Consider the following 16469-nt stretch of genomic DNA (forward strand, 5'->3'; position numbering starts at 1 on the left):
GCTTTTGCGATTGTACTGCACCTCCATGTCTCTTTGCATGAACTAACAGTAGTCACCCATCATGCTCAAAGTAAATTTTCCCCGATATCAGTTTTCCATCACCTTTGTATCTTGATGAAATCTTTGACATTGCCCAGATTTGATGGAAAAAATTCGAGAAAAGTCTTCAGTGACATTTATGGCTCCCGTAAGCTAATATATTTCCGTGATGTCCTACATTGATGGATTAAAAGTCATAAGTCTACATGACCATCATCATCATCAAGTCCTTCCAAGAGAACCCTAAATATAAAGAGGACCGTTTCATTTATGTTAGGTAGAATGACCAGAGGGGACTGGGCAGTCCCGTGGCCTGGAACCCCTGCAGATTTTATTTTTTCTGTCAAGCCGTCTGGAGTTTTTTTTTTGTTTTGTTTTTTCTGTCCTCCCTGGCCATCGGACATTACTCTTATTCTATGTTAATTAGTGTTGTCTTATTCTAATTCTTAGTTTGTTCATCATGTAAAGCACGTTGAGCTCCATTATTTGTATGAAAATGTGCTATAGAAATAAATGTTGTTATTTTCAGCATATTCTCCACAAGCTCAGCATAACTCTCTGCTCTGTGACTGTCAAGAAAATTCTGGAAAACCTGCACGAATGAGGGTGCCAGTTCAGTGGGCTTCAGTTTCCTTTTGAACTCATCGTCTAGCATCAGTTCACGGAATTCAGGGCCAACAAAAACACCTTCCTTCATTTTGGCTTCACTTTTCTCGAGACCAGACTTATTTCTTAAATGCTTTTACTGCCTTTACTGTCCAGTCATCCTAGTTATCCAAGACCTGGAACATCATAACTAAAAAATGGGACAAGCAGGACAAAAAACGTTTTTCAGATTTGGAGTCCGCAAGTGAAATTTGTTCAAAAACAGGTGAAAGAATCCCAGTAGCAAAATGTTTGTGGACCAGTGTATTGCGTGTAGATTGATGGGCACAATGTATGCAGAGAGTAAAGGGGTCTGAATACTTTATGAATCCACTGTATGGTAACATAAAGACACAGCACTTAAATACTAAACAAACATTACTGAAATTACATAAAAAGTGAACAATAATTCAAAAATAAATTTTCAAACAAAAAATAATATATTTATTTTATTTTATTTAAAAATAAAATACTATGCGGAAACATAGCAGACATTTCTTTTTGTTCACGTCGGCCCTCAGCCATCCCCACTATAGTTTTAACTTACAGTTTTATATCAAAACCCTTTGTCAATTTTCGCAAAGCGTTCGACTCAGTTGATCGAGCTGCCTAGTGGGACATCCCGAAGGTTTGCGGGATCCCCTCAAGGTTGCTGGGTATCATGGCCGGCCTGTACACTGGTACAGTGAGTGGTGTGCAGAGTGGAGGCAGGACCACTGTGTTTTTCCCAGTTGATTCTGGGGTTCATCAGCGGTGTGTTCTGCTCCTACTCTGTTCAATGCTTGTATTGACTGGATGTTGGGCAAGGTCGTGGGGTCCAGTGGCTGTGGGACATCTGTTGGTGAAGAAAGATTCACGGATCTTGACTTTACTGACTTCGTGGAGTCAATGGAAGCTCTGATCGGGGCTCTCAAAAGACTGAGCGAGGAGTCTGAGTGTCTGGGCTTGCGAATGTCCTGATAAAAACCAAAGAGCCAGGCCTTTAATGACCTCTCGGGCACGGCCAGCAGCAGTGTGTCTGTCTGTGGAGAGAGTGTCGACCTCATCGAGAGGTTTACTTACCTTGGCAGTGACATTCACGTTTCTGGTGACTCTTCCTGTGAAGTCAATAGACGGATTGGGAGAGCATGGGGGGTCATGAGGTCGCTGTAAAGGGGTGTGTGGCGCTCCTGATATCTATGCAAAAGGATGAAGGTCCAAGTCTTTAGAGTCCTGGTGCTTCCTGTCTTACTATATGGTTGTGAGACATGAACGCTATCCAGTGACCTAAGATGAAGACTGGACTCCTTTGGTACTGTGTCTCTTTGGAGAATCCTTGGGCACCACTGGTTTGACTTTGTGTCGAATGAGTGGTTGCTCATAGAGTCCCAAATGAAGCCCATTACCTGCATTGTGAGGGAGCGTCAGTTACGGCACTACAGCCATGTGACGCGTTTCCCCAAGGGTGATCCAGCTTGTAAGATCCTCATTGTTGGGGACACAAGTGACTGGACCAGGCCAAGGAGTTTCCCACGTAACACCTGGCTGTGGCAGATAGAGGGTCATTTCAGGAGGGTGGGACTGGACCGCGTGTCTGCCTGGGGAGTTGCCAACCAGGATCCCGAGTTGTTTCGTCGTGTAATGGGTGCATCAACGAGCTCCCCAACTTGACTTGACTTGGGGTGAGAAGTGTCTGTGTGCCTTATTCAAAGTCCATGGCGTGAAACGTAAAGGCAAACACATCATACTTTACAGATACAGATGTAACGATGGCGGCCATTGTCACACGTCTATTATGTCCTCATTCAAAACAAGTTTAGATAACTCATAAGGAAAGAGAAGACCGTCTACCACTAATATCAGCTTAATTAAACTTGGTGGTATCCTCTATCCAAAGAGACTTACTGGTTTCATTGTCCCAGTTTTCCAAATTATTAATGTAATTCTGCACCGACGCCTCTCCTCAGCTAAACGTCAGCTCGTATACTGCAGCGAGGGGACAATCAGAAGGATATTTTCAACCAAATACCACAGAGGAAAGCTAAAAGTCAAAAGACGAAGACAAATACAAAGAGGGCTTGATTTGATTTCCTTCTCAATACACTGGAGCAGATGTCAGATTTGTCAATTTGGCAGAATGCAGCACGGTAAAAATAACAAGCTGGAAGCTGCTCTAACTAACAACCCCCAGCAGGGAAGCGTTCACGTCTCCTAATTTACAGATGACGGAGTTCTTGTTCTCCCTGCAGGGATTACAGTTTGAGACCTTCGGCCCCTTTCATTGCACGCTGCCCACCCACCTGTTTTGCTGCACTCCTTCCCAGCAGCTCACTTCCATTCTTCAAGCCGTCCATTAGCTAGCCAGATGGACACTGTGGTCCAGACCTTCTCCATTACCATACAAAAAGAAAACGGCTATACATTTCTGATTTTTACATTAAAAGAAATGTGAATTTTGTTTACACGCTGGTAGTACTCTAAAATCTAACATTAAAATAAAAACAGAAAATAAAAATTTATTTTAAAAGAGGAACCTGAGCTGCCATCCAGTTATTGTAGCGATTCATGATCTGTTTAATAATGACCAGCACTGGGAATTGCCTTCAGCAAGCAGGTTACCATCTCTTCCTGATGGCATTAGTGCAAAGCCCCACACTCATCATCAGGGCCATCTTAATGTATAGGCACTAGCCAGGGGTCCCAGGAGCATACGGTCCCACCACAGCAGCATCATAGTCCCACAGGCAAGATAGTGTGCTGGGGCTCCCATTTTGATAGCAAAACAGGAACCTCTGGTTTGTATCTCTTGTCATTAGAAGAGGTGGTCCTCCCAGGCAAACATTGCTGTAGGTGCATCAGCTACACAAATTTATTCAGCACCACAATCAGCTGGGCACCGATCAGCTGATGCTGGCACCTCACTTTCGTTTTCGATCTCCATCTCCAGATGACTTGCATTAAAATCGGAGTCCGAGAAGTCAGAGTCAATTCAGCGATAATATGCGAAATGTCATCCACGGAATATTTTGCTTTGCGCATTTGCTTTGTTATCGATGCCATTTTAGAGGTTGTTTGCTCATCAAAATACTCAAGTGCAGGCAACTAAAGTCAAATCAATAAAGATAAATTTCCTTCTACTAATGAGAGTTGAACTAAAATGTAACGGCAAGTTTTGTTTCTGTTTGCTGGCAGATTATCGTCCTCTACCTCTAAATTTCGACAAAAGTCGGCATCTGCCCTGATAGAGTTAACCTCCTAAGCATTAGACCCAAGCGTCACTTGGTCTGTAAAGACAGTGCTAAGAGCGCTAGTCACGAGTGTCACTCTGGCAATGGTACAGACACGTCTCACGTTAAGACCCGAGGTTTACTCGGGCTGGAAAAACCCCAACAGCGTTAGTGCCAAGTGTAGGCGTGTCTTGCGTGTCAGGCCTGAGCGTTACCCGGTGTGGAAGTGTCTTCTCCTAGCCTCATAATGGCGCCTCGTAAGAAACGCCTCTCATCAGCAGTGATGACACTGGAAATCTGTCTTCAGGCAGTGAAGCTGAAATGGTTATTGAAACTAAAATTGATTCTGGGAATCCGAAAGAGATGTTATCATTGCTCGCACATGTGCAGTGTGCTGTTCATATTATTATTATTATTATTTGTATCATTATTAGGGTGGCATGGTGGCACAGTGGTAGCACTGCTGGTTCACAGTAAGGAGACCTGGGTTCACCTAGTGTGTGCTTGGTGTTTTTGGGGTATGTGTGTGTGTGCCCTGCGGTGGGCTCTGCATGTTCTCCCTGAGTCTGCGTGGGTTTCCTCCGGGTACTCCAGTTTCCTCCCACAGTCCGAAGACATGCAGGTTAGGTACATTGGCGATCCTAACTTGTCCCTAGTGTGTGCTTGGTGTGTGTGTGTGTGTGTGTGTGGCGCTTTGCCCAGGGATTTGTTCCTGCCTTGCGCCCTGTGCTGGCTGGGATTGGCTCCAGCAGACCCCTGTGACCCTGTGTTAGGATATAGCCGGTTGGATAATGACTGACTGACTGTATCATTATTATACTTTCTACATGTCTGACTTTGTACTTGTAGTATTTGACACGTTTTACAGTAGAAAGACGAGATTTAATATAATATTAAATATTTTATATTTTTCAAGCCAAAACATGCAACGCTCTTTACGTGTTTTTTTAAGCAAAAATGTAATGCCAAGGACGTTAATTATGCACTTAAATGTATTATGATGCTTTGTGTACAGATACAGGACAAAGACATATAATTTATCATGTTAAATATATTATTCTATATCTTATATATATAAATGTCTACGTGTGGAAGTGTGTGTGTCTGCCTCTCCAGCCCGGAAGTTAGAGGTGGAGTCGGGGCAAGGGCTCAACTTTCGTGGATGTGCAAGCAAGGCCAGCATGTCGGCAAAATAAAACCTCAGAAATCACTCACTTAGCTGCTAATACAGAAGAGAGGTGAGCACATCGGCAAAACGAAACCTCTGAAGAAAGACGAAGTCGCTTAGCCGCTAATACACAAGCGACGCCAGCACATCGGCAAAATGAAACTTCAAAAGAAAGTCATTCACTTAGCCGCTAATACAGAAGAGAGGTGAGCATGTCGGAAAAATTAATCCTCCTACGAGAGAGACGCCCAGAGGAGTTCCTTTCAATTACCTGACATTTCAATTTTTTTTCCTGACAATTTTGAACAGCACGTGCTTTAAACAGCTAGTTTATTTATAATTAACTATATGTAAATTAATAAATAATTATATAAGCAGTGCCTTTAACACCATTCTGTCTCCTTGACTGGATCTCCTGGATCATGGACTACCTGACCAACAGACTCCGGGACTGTGTGTCAGAAATGGTGGCGTTTAGCACTGGAGCACCTCAGGGGACAGTCCCGTCTCCCTTCCTGTTCACCCTCTACACAACAGACTTCCAGTACAATACCAGTGCTTGCCACGTTCAGAGGTTTTCAGATGACTCCTCCATCATAGGATGCATTAATAAAGGAGACAAGTTGGAGGACAGGAAGGTTGTGGAGGACTTTGTCTTGTGGTGCAAGGACAATAACAGCCTGCAACTCAACATCAGCAAGACAAAAAGAAAACAGGTCTGACGCACCCTAGAATTTCTACTAGGGCAGACTCCAGCAATGAGCTCATCAGTGCAATCGTCAGGTTTGACATCCCCTCTGGCTAGAAGTCGTGCAACATGACAAGACTTTTCAGTTGCAGAGTTCGTTAACCTAATCTTACCGATTCGAAGGCAGTAATTCCTGACATCCGCAGCAACTCAACCCAACCAGTCTGTGAGACTCACCCTGACCTAAACTGTAAAGGAGAACTCGTGTGCTTACGAGTGCCGACAACCAGCGAGGGCTCATCCAGAAGTGCAATGCCAAACAGAAGAGTGGCTCATCTGTCTGATGTCTTGTGTTTCACGGAAAGAAGAAAAAAGGAGCGGCGAACGCGGCCAAAGATGCCGTACTTGGGGAAAACATTTGAAGAGCACTGGCTCTGTCAGGCAGCATTGTTACTGGTTGTCAGAAAGTGTGGCGAGCTCTGAGATTTCCACATATAATCTGACACTCTCAAGAGACGAGATCAGCAAATGCAGTTGTCAAATTTCCCATCCCTCTTGCAACATCAGCTTTAAGGCCCTGTTACATTACGTGACTTTTCAGTCGCAGATTCCGCTTATTTCATCTGAGCGAGTCGAAAGCAGTCGTTGTGTGATTCCATTACTAATCGGTGACGTAGTCTGACATTCCCAGCAACTGAGTCAAACCAGTCTGAGAGATTAACCCCGACTTAAGGAGTGTAAGAGCCGTTTGCTAGTTATTTAAGTTATAGAAATGTTTGCCTAAATATTAGTGCATAGTCTATGGGAGGTTCCTACAACCCCCATAGGTTGAACTGAATTGGTTTATTCTCACTATCTCACTATTTCTAGCCTCTCTGACTACACATTATACTCAGTTAGTGGCCTGCCTTGCCATGTGTAAGGCGTGGAGGGCACACGGTTTTAAGCCGCCAAGTAACATGAAAGACAATGTGCTCTATTGAATGTGCAGCGCCGTACGTTTAAAGTGTACAGAAGAAGAAGTACAGTTGTGCTTGAAAGTTTGTGAACCCTTTTGAATTTCCTATATTTCTGCATAAATATGACCTAAAACATCATCAGATGTTCAATCAAGTCCTAAAAGTAGATAAAGAGAAGCCAGTTAAACAAATGAAACAAAAATATTATACGTTGCCATTTATTTATTGAGGAAAATGATCGAACATTACATATTTGTGAGTGGCAAAAGTATGTGAACGTCTAGGATGATCAGTTAGTTTGAAGTTGAAATTCGAGTCGGGTGTTTTCAATCAATGGGATGACAATCAGGTGTGAGTGGGCACCCGGTGTTATTTAAAGAACAGGATCTATCAAAGTCTGCTCTTCACAACACATGTTTGTGGAAGTGTATCATGGCACGAACAAAGGAGATTTCTGAGGACCTCACAAAAAGAGTTGTTGATGCTCATCAGGCTGGAAAAGGTTACAAAACCATCTCTAAAGAGTTTGGACTCCACCAATCCACAGTCAGACAGATTGTGTACAAATGGAGGAAATTCAAGACCATTGTTACCCTCCCCAGGAGTGGTCGACCAACAAAGATCACTCCAAGAGCAAGGCGTGTAATAGTCGACGAGGTCACAAAGGACCCCAGGGTAACTTCAAATTAACTGAAGGCCTCTCTCACATTGGCTAATGTTCATGTTCATGAGTCCACCATCAGGAGAACACTGAACAACAATGGTGTGCATGGCAGGGTTGCAAGGAGAAAGCCACTGCTCTCCAAAAAACCATTGCTGCTCGTCTGCAGTTTGCTAAAGATCACGTGGACAAACCAGAAGGCTATTGGAAGAATGTTTTGTGGACGGATGAGACCAAAATAGAACTTTTTGGTTTAAATGAAAAGCGTTATGTTTGGAGAAAGGAAAACACTGCATTCCAGTATAAGAACCTTATCCCATCTGTGAAACATGGTGGTGGTAGTATCATGGTTTGGGCCTGTTTTGCTGCATCTGGGCCAGGACGGCTTGTCTTCATTGATGGAACAAAGAATTCTGAATTATATCAGAGAATTCTAAAGGAAAATGTCAGGACATCTGTCCATGAACTGAATCTCAAGAGAAGGTGGGTCATGCAGCAAGACAACGACCCTAAGCACACAAGTTGTTCTACCAAAGAATGGTTAAAGAAGAATAAAGTGAATGTTTTGGAATGGCCAAGTCAAAGTCCTGACCTTAATCCAATCGAAATGTTGTGGAAGGACCTGAAGCGAGCAGTTCATGTGAAGAAACCCACCAACATCCCAGAGTTGAAGCTGTTCTGTACGGAGGAATGGGCTCAAATTTCTCCAAGCCGGTGTGCAGGAATGAGCAAAAGTTACCGGAAACGTTTAGTTGCAGTTATTGATGCAAAGGGGGGACACACCAGATACTGAAAGCAAAGGTTCACATACTTTTGCCACCCACAAATATGTCATATTCAATCAGTTTCCTTAATATATAAATGACCAAGTATAATATTTTTGTCACATTTGTTTAACTGGTTTCTCTTTGTCTACTTTTAGGACTTGAGTGAAAATCTAATGATGTTTTAGGTCATATTTATGCAAAAATATAGAAAATTCTAAAGGGTTCACAAACTTTCAAGCACAACTGTAAATCATCTTTACGTATAGGAACAACTAAAGTTTGACAAGAAAAGCTGCGTTTAGAGAAGAGACATGTTTTGCTTTTTTATTCTACGTGTGTAACAACATTTTATCTTTATTCTTGTGTGAATTATTTGCTTTGAATCTTCACTAAATCTTTCAAAATGAGCTTTTGGACTGAGAAATTTCTTCCGGCACGTGTTTTACCTGTGCTTGATCCTGCCTTACGCACCCGCAGCTACAAGTAGTAAGGGTGAACGTGTGCGCATGTGAGAGCTGACAACCAATGAGGGCTCAGCCAGGAGTAGAAAACGTACTGTATAAAGCAGCTACGAGGAACTGTGACTATGTGGGTTCTGCTCCAAAGCTCCCATCTCCATTATGGGAGCTCTTGAACCCGACACCATCGGTAATGTACCTGAATGAGCTGGAGAATGAGGACATCACGAAGCAAGGGGATGGTGCAAAAAGGTGCAAAGTGCTTTTATTAAAAACAAAACCAAAAGCAGTGTCCAAAAAACAACGCTCAAATAAATAGTGCAGTGCATCAAAAAGTCTTTACATAAATAATCCATTAAAAACAAGTGAAAAATGTGGAGGTTAAAATAATTCCAATAAAAACGAAGTTAAAATAGTTGGCTGGAAGCAGTCCTTTTAAAACAAAACGCGCTGCCTTCTTTAGCTGGCGGCTCCCCTGCTTCTCCCATCCGGGCTATACTTTACATCAGGGGAGTCGCCATACCTGTAGCTGACCTTCACCATGTCTGGTTGCCTTCTGTCTTATGGCTCCATACGGCACCACTACCCGGACTGAGACTTGGGTTCCACCAATGGCCAGGGCACTCACGCTGGGGTTATGTTCCCAAATCTAATTCCCACTTCCTTCCTCAGCCTTATGCGGCGAGTCATCCACCTTCCGGTCACTCCTGCTCCCCACTATCGCTCAGCAGGAGTGACGTCTATCGACTGCCCCCGGGTGCCAGCCAAACACCCCGCTAGAGCTCACTTAGCCAAGCTGCTTGTTCTTATAGCGAGCCTGCTCCCTCTCTCTCTCTTGCTTGCGCACTCCGGCTCCTTCACTTCCTGCCTCCCATTCTTCCATCTTTAACTCCCGTTCTCTCTTTCCAATCTTTTTTTTTTTTTCCTCCGCACTTGCGCTCCTACTATATATAATGGGAACGTGACTCAGGTGTGGCGATTAGCAGCTCCCGGCATCAATTACGGATGCGGACAATTCATCACCTGTGCACATAAGCGAGGAAACGCCCGGCTCACATAGTGTTCGAGAACCACTCCGGCCACACTACCGCGCCCCCTCTTTAAGCCGCGAGTGCGGTGATTATTTATTCATAACTGGCCTTTTCTTCTGAGCCGTGGACCCGCTAAACCACAGGAACTGGGTAAGAAGGTGTTTTAGAGGGGCTCCTCTGTGTGATGTCTCGCCATTTTATGTACCACGACAGAATGGGGGGAAAAAGAAAAAGGGGTTGGGAACGTAGCTAAAGTCGCTGTACCTGGACAGCATTCATAGATCACTGAATCTGTCTGGCAGCGCGTTATTAGATGTAACAAAACGTAACGAGTGCTACAATTTCTTTTTCCTTGTGTAATCTTACATAATCTTCTGACCGTATTATCAACTTCAGACGTCACGTTTCCCAACCCCTCGTGAAGTTGTGGAACGTACTACTGGCTCTCTCAAAGCGTTCAAAGTCCTCAGGGTAGCTTCACCCTACTGAATCATCCTGACCCCAATAATATCCAACTGGAGAGCCAGAGTACAATACGTCACCGGCGGTCTACGCCAGCTGATATAAGATGGAAGTTAAGGTTAGGGGTTAGTAGGGTTAGCATGCAGGATAAATGGTTAAGGTTAGGGGTTAGTTTAGTTAAGGTTAGGGTTTGGTGTGCTTAGCGTGTTAATCCATTTGATTTGTGACGACCTATAAACATTTATTACTAAACAGGTCATCTAGACACGCGGGGACGTCACTTCCACCCTGAAACTGCCGGCGTAGACCCGACGTATGGTGCTGTGGCTCTGCAGGTCGATACAACTCTCCTGACTTGCAAGTCACAGGCAGATGGGATTACACAGTGTCACTCACGTGCACATGGGAGGCAGCTAAAGGGTCTAAATGAGAGTAATTCCACGCCAGACCATTGCGCTGACCTTTAATCTCACTTTCCTGCAGATCGTTCACAGGAAATGGCCCTGATGACTCCACTTCTGGTTCCGGCCCTTCTGACGACGTCACTTCCGGTGTGGAACCTATGAACGATGAGCCTTCTGGTTCTGGCCCTTTAAATGATGTCACGTCTGGGTCCGAGCCTATGGAAGAGGACCCTCCCGTTTCCGCCCTGGATGCCCTCACTTCCCTTGCTGGCCTTTAAAGCCGCCATATTTACCCTTTAACTCGTCAATTCTGTTTTGGACTCCGTACTGAGCACATCAGCGTGAACAATCTATCCTTGTGCAGCCAGGAAATATTATATGGGTGGCTGCCCCAAACCTTTTTATGACGCTTGCATCTGTTTTTTTTCAGACAACAGGAACAGGTCAAAGAGGGCGCGTTAAGGTTGCGCCACCTTCTTCACAAAAACTGATTGCAAAGGCCGAGTGATGATGAGCACTCGTGGTGCCCTTACACTTTGCGGAGAGGCGTGTGTTTTGCCCGCTCGTGTTTTCTTCAGTTCTACCGACGTGCTCCACCAGTAAAACTCTCCGCCGCCTGTTGCCCCTTTATCAGTAGGTCCGCCCCGCTCCCAGTGCCACAGTCTGCCACCTTCAGAATATGGCGCGGTCAGCAGTGCACCCAGACATCAGGGGCGACGCTGTGTGGTCACGTGTCTGTTACGCTTTATCCAATGGGTGCAAATCAGCTGCACCATCTCTGGCATATGACTTTGTGCCATTCAAGGAATCTGCCAGTCAGTAAAATAAAATAATAATTATAATAACGCAACAACATGTAGACACCCCATAACTGTGTTTTATTTTGCTTTCCCAATTATCATGATCCCGTTTCATGCCTCAGATTAAGTGATTTGTAAACTTTTGCACAAAAAGCATTTCATTTAAAATTAAACATCTAATTTTGGATGATAGCTTGAGCGTCCGTCGCTGTAACAATTTACAAGAAGAGGAATTTTAAAAGTGTGAAGTTCAGATCAGATACACACACATAATCGCCTGGCATCCGTCTATCCACTCTCTGAACACGCAGCTGCGTTTAAGAACAACAACAACAGTAACTGACAATGAAGTGATGTCTTATAATGAAATCTGAAGATGTTAGCCGTCCACTGCATATACTGGGGGCGGAGGGGGGGTTACTTATTTACTGAATAGAAAGAGGGGCAACAGGAGCAGACCCCAAGAACACAGAAGAAAGGCACGAGAAGGTGGATGGAGAGGAGCAGGTCCTGAATGAGGAGTCCAAATCAAGACTGTGAAGCCTATAAGACGTGGAGGGCACCACAATGGGATCTGCCGACCCCCCAAAAAAATGTTAATAAGCTCTACAAGGGGCTGCATCATCATTTCAATATTGAAGAGTTTCAGTTAAAGCAACGTCTCTTGGCTGCTGTATTCTCAATGCCACTACAATAAATTCATTAGATATGGGAGTATGCTAAACGTGCCAGTCTGTATGACCCAGCTGCCCATGTTGGGCCGGGCATGACTCAACTACAACTTAAGAAGGGTATCGGTCTTTTCTCAAAACTGTGAAGCATTTCTCCTTTTACGGTGCCCTTCAAACATCAAGTAAATCCAATTTATTAACTATGGGGATATGCCAGCTTTGCCAGTCCATTTGACCCAGTTATTCGCATTAGGCAGGACAAAACTCAACTCAAACCAAACAAAGGTATCTGTCTCATCTCAAAACTATGAAATGTAGGGTGGCTTCAAAGCCATGTAACACTTTACAGTGCCCTTAAATTAGATACAGGAGTATGCCAAATGTGCCAGCCTGTTACCCACGTTGGGACAGACATAGCTCAACTGAAACTTAACAAAGATATCTGTCTTGTCTCAAAACTATGAAATTTAGGGTGGCTTCAAAGCCGTTTAACACTTTACAGATTAGAAACAGAAGTATGGCAAATGTGCCAGTCTGTTTGACCCAGGCTACCCAAGTTGTGCTGGGCACAGCTCAAATGAAACTTAACAAAGATATGTCTTTTCTCAAAACTGTGAAAGTTATAGGGTAGTCCAACGCCATTTAACACTTCACAGTGCACTTTAAACAGCATAATAAATATTCATTAGATGTAGGAGCATGCCAACTTTGCCAATCATTCTATCCCAGATACCCATGCTGAGGGGAAAACTCAACTGCAATTTTAAAAAAAAACACACAACTGCCTTTTCTCAAAATTGTAAAAGCAAGGGGGAGGCACGACGGCATTAACCCTTTCTGGTCATTTAACCAAAATTGTAAATCTTCATTAGATATATGTGCCAACTTTACCAGTCATTCTAACCCAGGTACCCGTGTTGGGCCGAGCAAAACTCAATTGCAACTTACCAAAGACACCAGTTGTCCCATAAGCACTGAATAAGTAAGTTGTTTGCAGAAGCTTTGATCAAAAGAGCAGCCAGCCGAACAAGTAGCTCAGGCACCATCAGTAATCTGCAGTCAGACTCGTCAATTCCAACACGGTGGCGCAGTGGTAGCATTGCAGCCTTGCAGTAAAGCACACTGGGGTTTGCGTCCTTGATGCTTCCTGTATGGAGATTCCACACTTCCTCCCACAGTACAAAGAACTAAGACCCCTGGGTGTTGATGGCTGACCTCACCAGCCCACTAGGCACACGCGAACGTATGAGCATCTCTCACCATGTAGCAGGCACATGGATTGATTTAAAATCCCAAACTTTATGTCGGATCATCTTCACCCTCCTTTTTTGTTCACTTGTGTTTTTTAATGAAGGTCACAAACCAACTGATGTGCGGAATACAACGTCTACGGGAAATTACGCTTCCTTGTGTGGGCACAGATAAGGAACATCCACTGAAGATGTTCAGAAAGCCTGCATGGGCACATTTGTGGCATATTGGAGTCGCATCTGCTCTTTTATTCCATACCAATCCCTGGACTGTGTGGGGGCATCAGAATCTCAGGGTGGGGTGGAGAGGGTCTTCTACTCTCCACTTACATCTCATAATACATGCAGGCTGGTGACTCCGAAATGCCCAGCGTCATGCCAGGGGTGGCATCTGCCCTGCATACGACACACTTGCATCCTGCACAAGCATCTATAAGAACATTTAAAGTATGAAGATCAACAGGCATTTTAAGCTAAGATCAGATGTGTCATTTTATTTCAACATTTCTAAGAAACACACAGAAATAAACTCTTAAAAATACTGCTACTAAAATGGCACCTTACTGGGTTGTGCAGTTCCTCGTAAATCGAAAGAACCGTTTCATTCTCTGAAGGGTTCTTTGCATATGAAATGGTATATTTGGGCTTTGAAAAGGTTTGTAACATGTGGAAAATGAAGACATATTTAATGCCCAGTAAGTAAGAGATCAAGAAAGTGCGAGCTTAGCCTTTGTGCTTTTATGCAGAAGGAGTCACTTGAAAATCTGCCATCCACTAGGATTTTCAAAATCTACTCAAGGAGCCCGCTGACGATCTGCCAACCGATCTCTACGACACTCTTTGGAACCTTCATGTGGATGGCCCATCTATGGCATCGCTCTGAAGAAAAACCACTCGGGCACCTTTTAGTTTAAGAGTCTAGCAAATACTAGCAAAGCATCCATCTTCCCACCCTGAGCATTCAAGGGCAGGGTCTCCGGGCAGCTGGTGCCCACCGCGATAAACATAAAGCGCAATGTAGGGACAGGGTGCCAGTCCAGCACAGGGCACTATCGAAAAAAAAAATTAATAAAACAACTTTGCAATGATAGCTCTGCCAGCTTTGAAACAAGTCCTGGATTCACTGGTTTTCAAAGAGGTGCAGAATTACAAATTATTAGTAGGCTGCTTTTAAATGTACTGCTTTCCGTTGCTGATTGGTAAACCACATTATTTTCTAGTTAGGGGCATCCGGCATGTGGTGGGCCTTGAAGGGGAGGGGGTGGGCAGATGATATGATGCTACTGTAACCCCCTCACCCCTATACCCAAATGCACACATACTCACACTCTGTTTCTTAGAGGACTTTGTTGCTCTGTGTTATGCGGTCTTCTGCCCTGGACATGCCATCTTTGGCTAGATCTCGGTCACCACTATTATTCATTCTTTGGCGGGCACATTTATTCAAGGAGACATACAACTGACTACATTTCCCCCTGGGGACAAATAACGGTCACTCTATCCATCTAACATTACTTCAACCGGCACAAGCAGGTGAAGTGCCAAGCTCACTCGTCTTCACAAGATCGACCTACTGGGATTTGAACCCGTAACCTCAGGATTTAGGAGCTTGAAGTCCAAAGCTTTCACCACTGCGCCACACTTCAGCTAAACACTCGGACTTTCTGGGTTAATATTGTAGCGTCCCAGCCAGGTTGAAGCCCCTGTAGGAGTGACTGTTGGGTCCGATTAAGGAGTACAGCGCGCAGGACTGACAGCGCGGGTATGATTGATGAGACAATCGAGGGGGGCGGTACCCGGGACTGGAGGAGGGTCGGGTGGTTCGTTGGAGAAGGGGCTTGATGGTTGCGTTATGGGGTTACGAAGTCGGCGTTTTCTTCTTTTTCTGTTTTTGTTTATCTCAGGACCGCAAATATGAGAGAAATGTAGGAGACTGTAAATAGTTCAAAGTCAAAGACGTTCTTTTTTTTTTCATGTTACAACCCTTTGTTGTTGTTTTTTTTTTCTTCTTCTTTATTGTTCAAGTAAACTTTTGTGAGCTTCACTTCGTCAGTCTGTTTTTTTTTCGAACCTGACGCGGAGGCCGCTACAATATATGCACGCTTACACAGTCGAGAACTTTTTTTGTATGATACGAGCACAAAGCACTGTAAGCATGGCGAGTCTCTCCATGTTGCTGTAGAGAATGAAACGGCAACAGTGCAAGAGGTGCGCTGAAGAGGAATGGTGGACCAGAGGATTCAAGGCAGCCACCTACACTGGACAGGACGTCAGGGCAGCATAAGGGTGGGCGATCACATTTCCGACATGCCGACTATGATTTGCCAAGCCCATTAATAACACGTCTTCTGAAATGTGGAGTTCCTGTAAGACGGACCATGCAGCAAAGAGAGAGAGAAAATTAAAACTCCGTTAAGAGGACATCCCGGCCGAGCATTAAGGAGAAGAGAGGGAGATAGATAGATAGATAGATAGATAGATAGATAGATAGATAGATAGATAGATAGATAGATAGATAGATAGATAGATAGATACTGTATAAAGTGTATTATCTTGGGCACTGGCTAAATAGGACAGTCATTGTAAGATAATACATGTTTTGAACTACACGTAACAAACGCTGCAGGGCCACCCGTGAAGCCCCCCCTTGTCCCCGCGGGTCGCTCGGCTGTATCTTGTGGCTCCGACTGCTCTCTGAAGGCTTTTTACTCAATGCACCTGTTGTGGAGGAAGCGCGTCTCTGGCGCCCCCATGCGTCTGCATTTTTCTCGCCGCTTCATTGTATCGAGAGTGCGCTGCGAATATCCGAGCAGATGTTGCTGTTGAAAATAATAATTATAATAATAATCATAACGATAACGTCGGCTTTTCACCCCAGATGTATGCATGTAGCCCTTTCTTGGTGAATTTCGAGCACAAGCCATCTTTTACCGTACCGTTATCACCGCGTCCAACTTCGAGATGCCAAGTCTTTAAAATGAGCCCCTTTCGCTTTAAGCTGCACAGTGCATGGAAGCCCGTATTATTTATGTTGCCTTTAATTTGTCTGCAAAGATTTACAAACTATGCCATTTATGCGTTAACATTTACTAAATATAACCCATCAATTTGCAAAAACACGATCACTTTTTTGTGACGTATTTACTACATTACACCTTGCACGAATATCCCGGTTGATTTCACTATTGCCCGTTTTCAACAAAGCATGAGTCACACCAGAAAGCACGGCTTCATTTTCAGTCACTGCGCCTCAACTCCTC

At 44.2% G+C, this 16469-nt stretch overlaps 1 protein-coding gene across 4 annotated transcripts in view; it reads right to left on the reverse strand.

The window, feature by feature from the left end:
• The window catches only part of dock3 (dedicator of cytokinesis 3), a 919050-nt gene that overhangs the window by 901157 nt on the left and 1424 nt on the right, over positions 1-16469 (reverse strand). The gene's annotated exons all lie outside the window — the stretch shown is intronic.

This window comes from Polypterus senegalus, chromosome 12 (assembly GCF_016835505.1).
Source record: "Polypterus senegalus isolate Bchr_013 chromosome 12, ASM1683550v1, whole genome shotgun sequence".
NCBI classification, from domain to species: Eukaryota; Metazoa; Chordata; class Cladistia; order Polypteriformes; family Polypteridae; genus Polypterus; species Polypterus senegalus.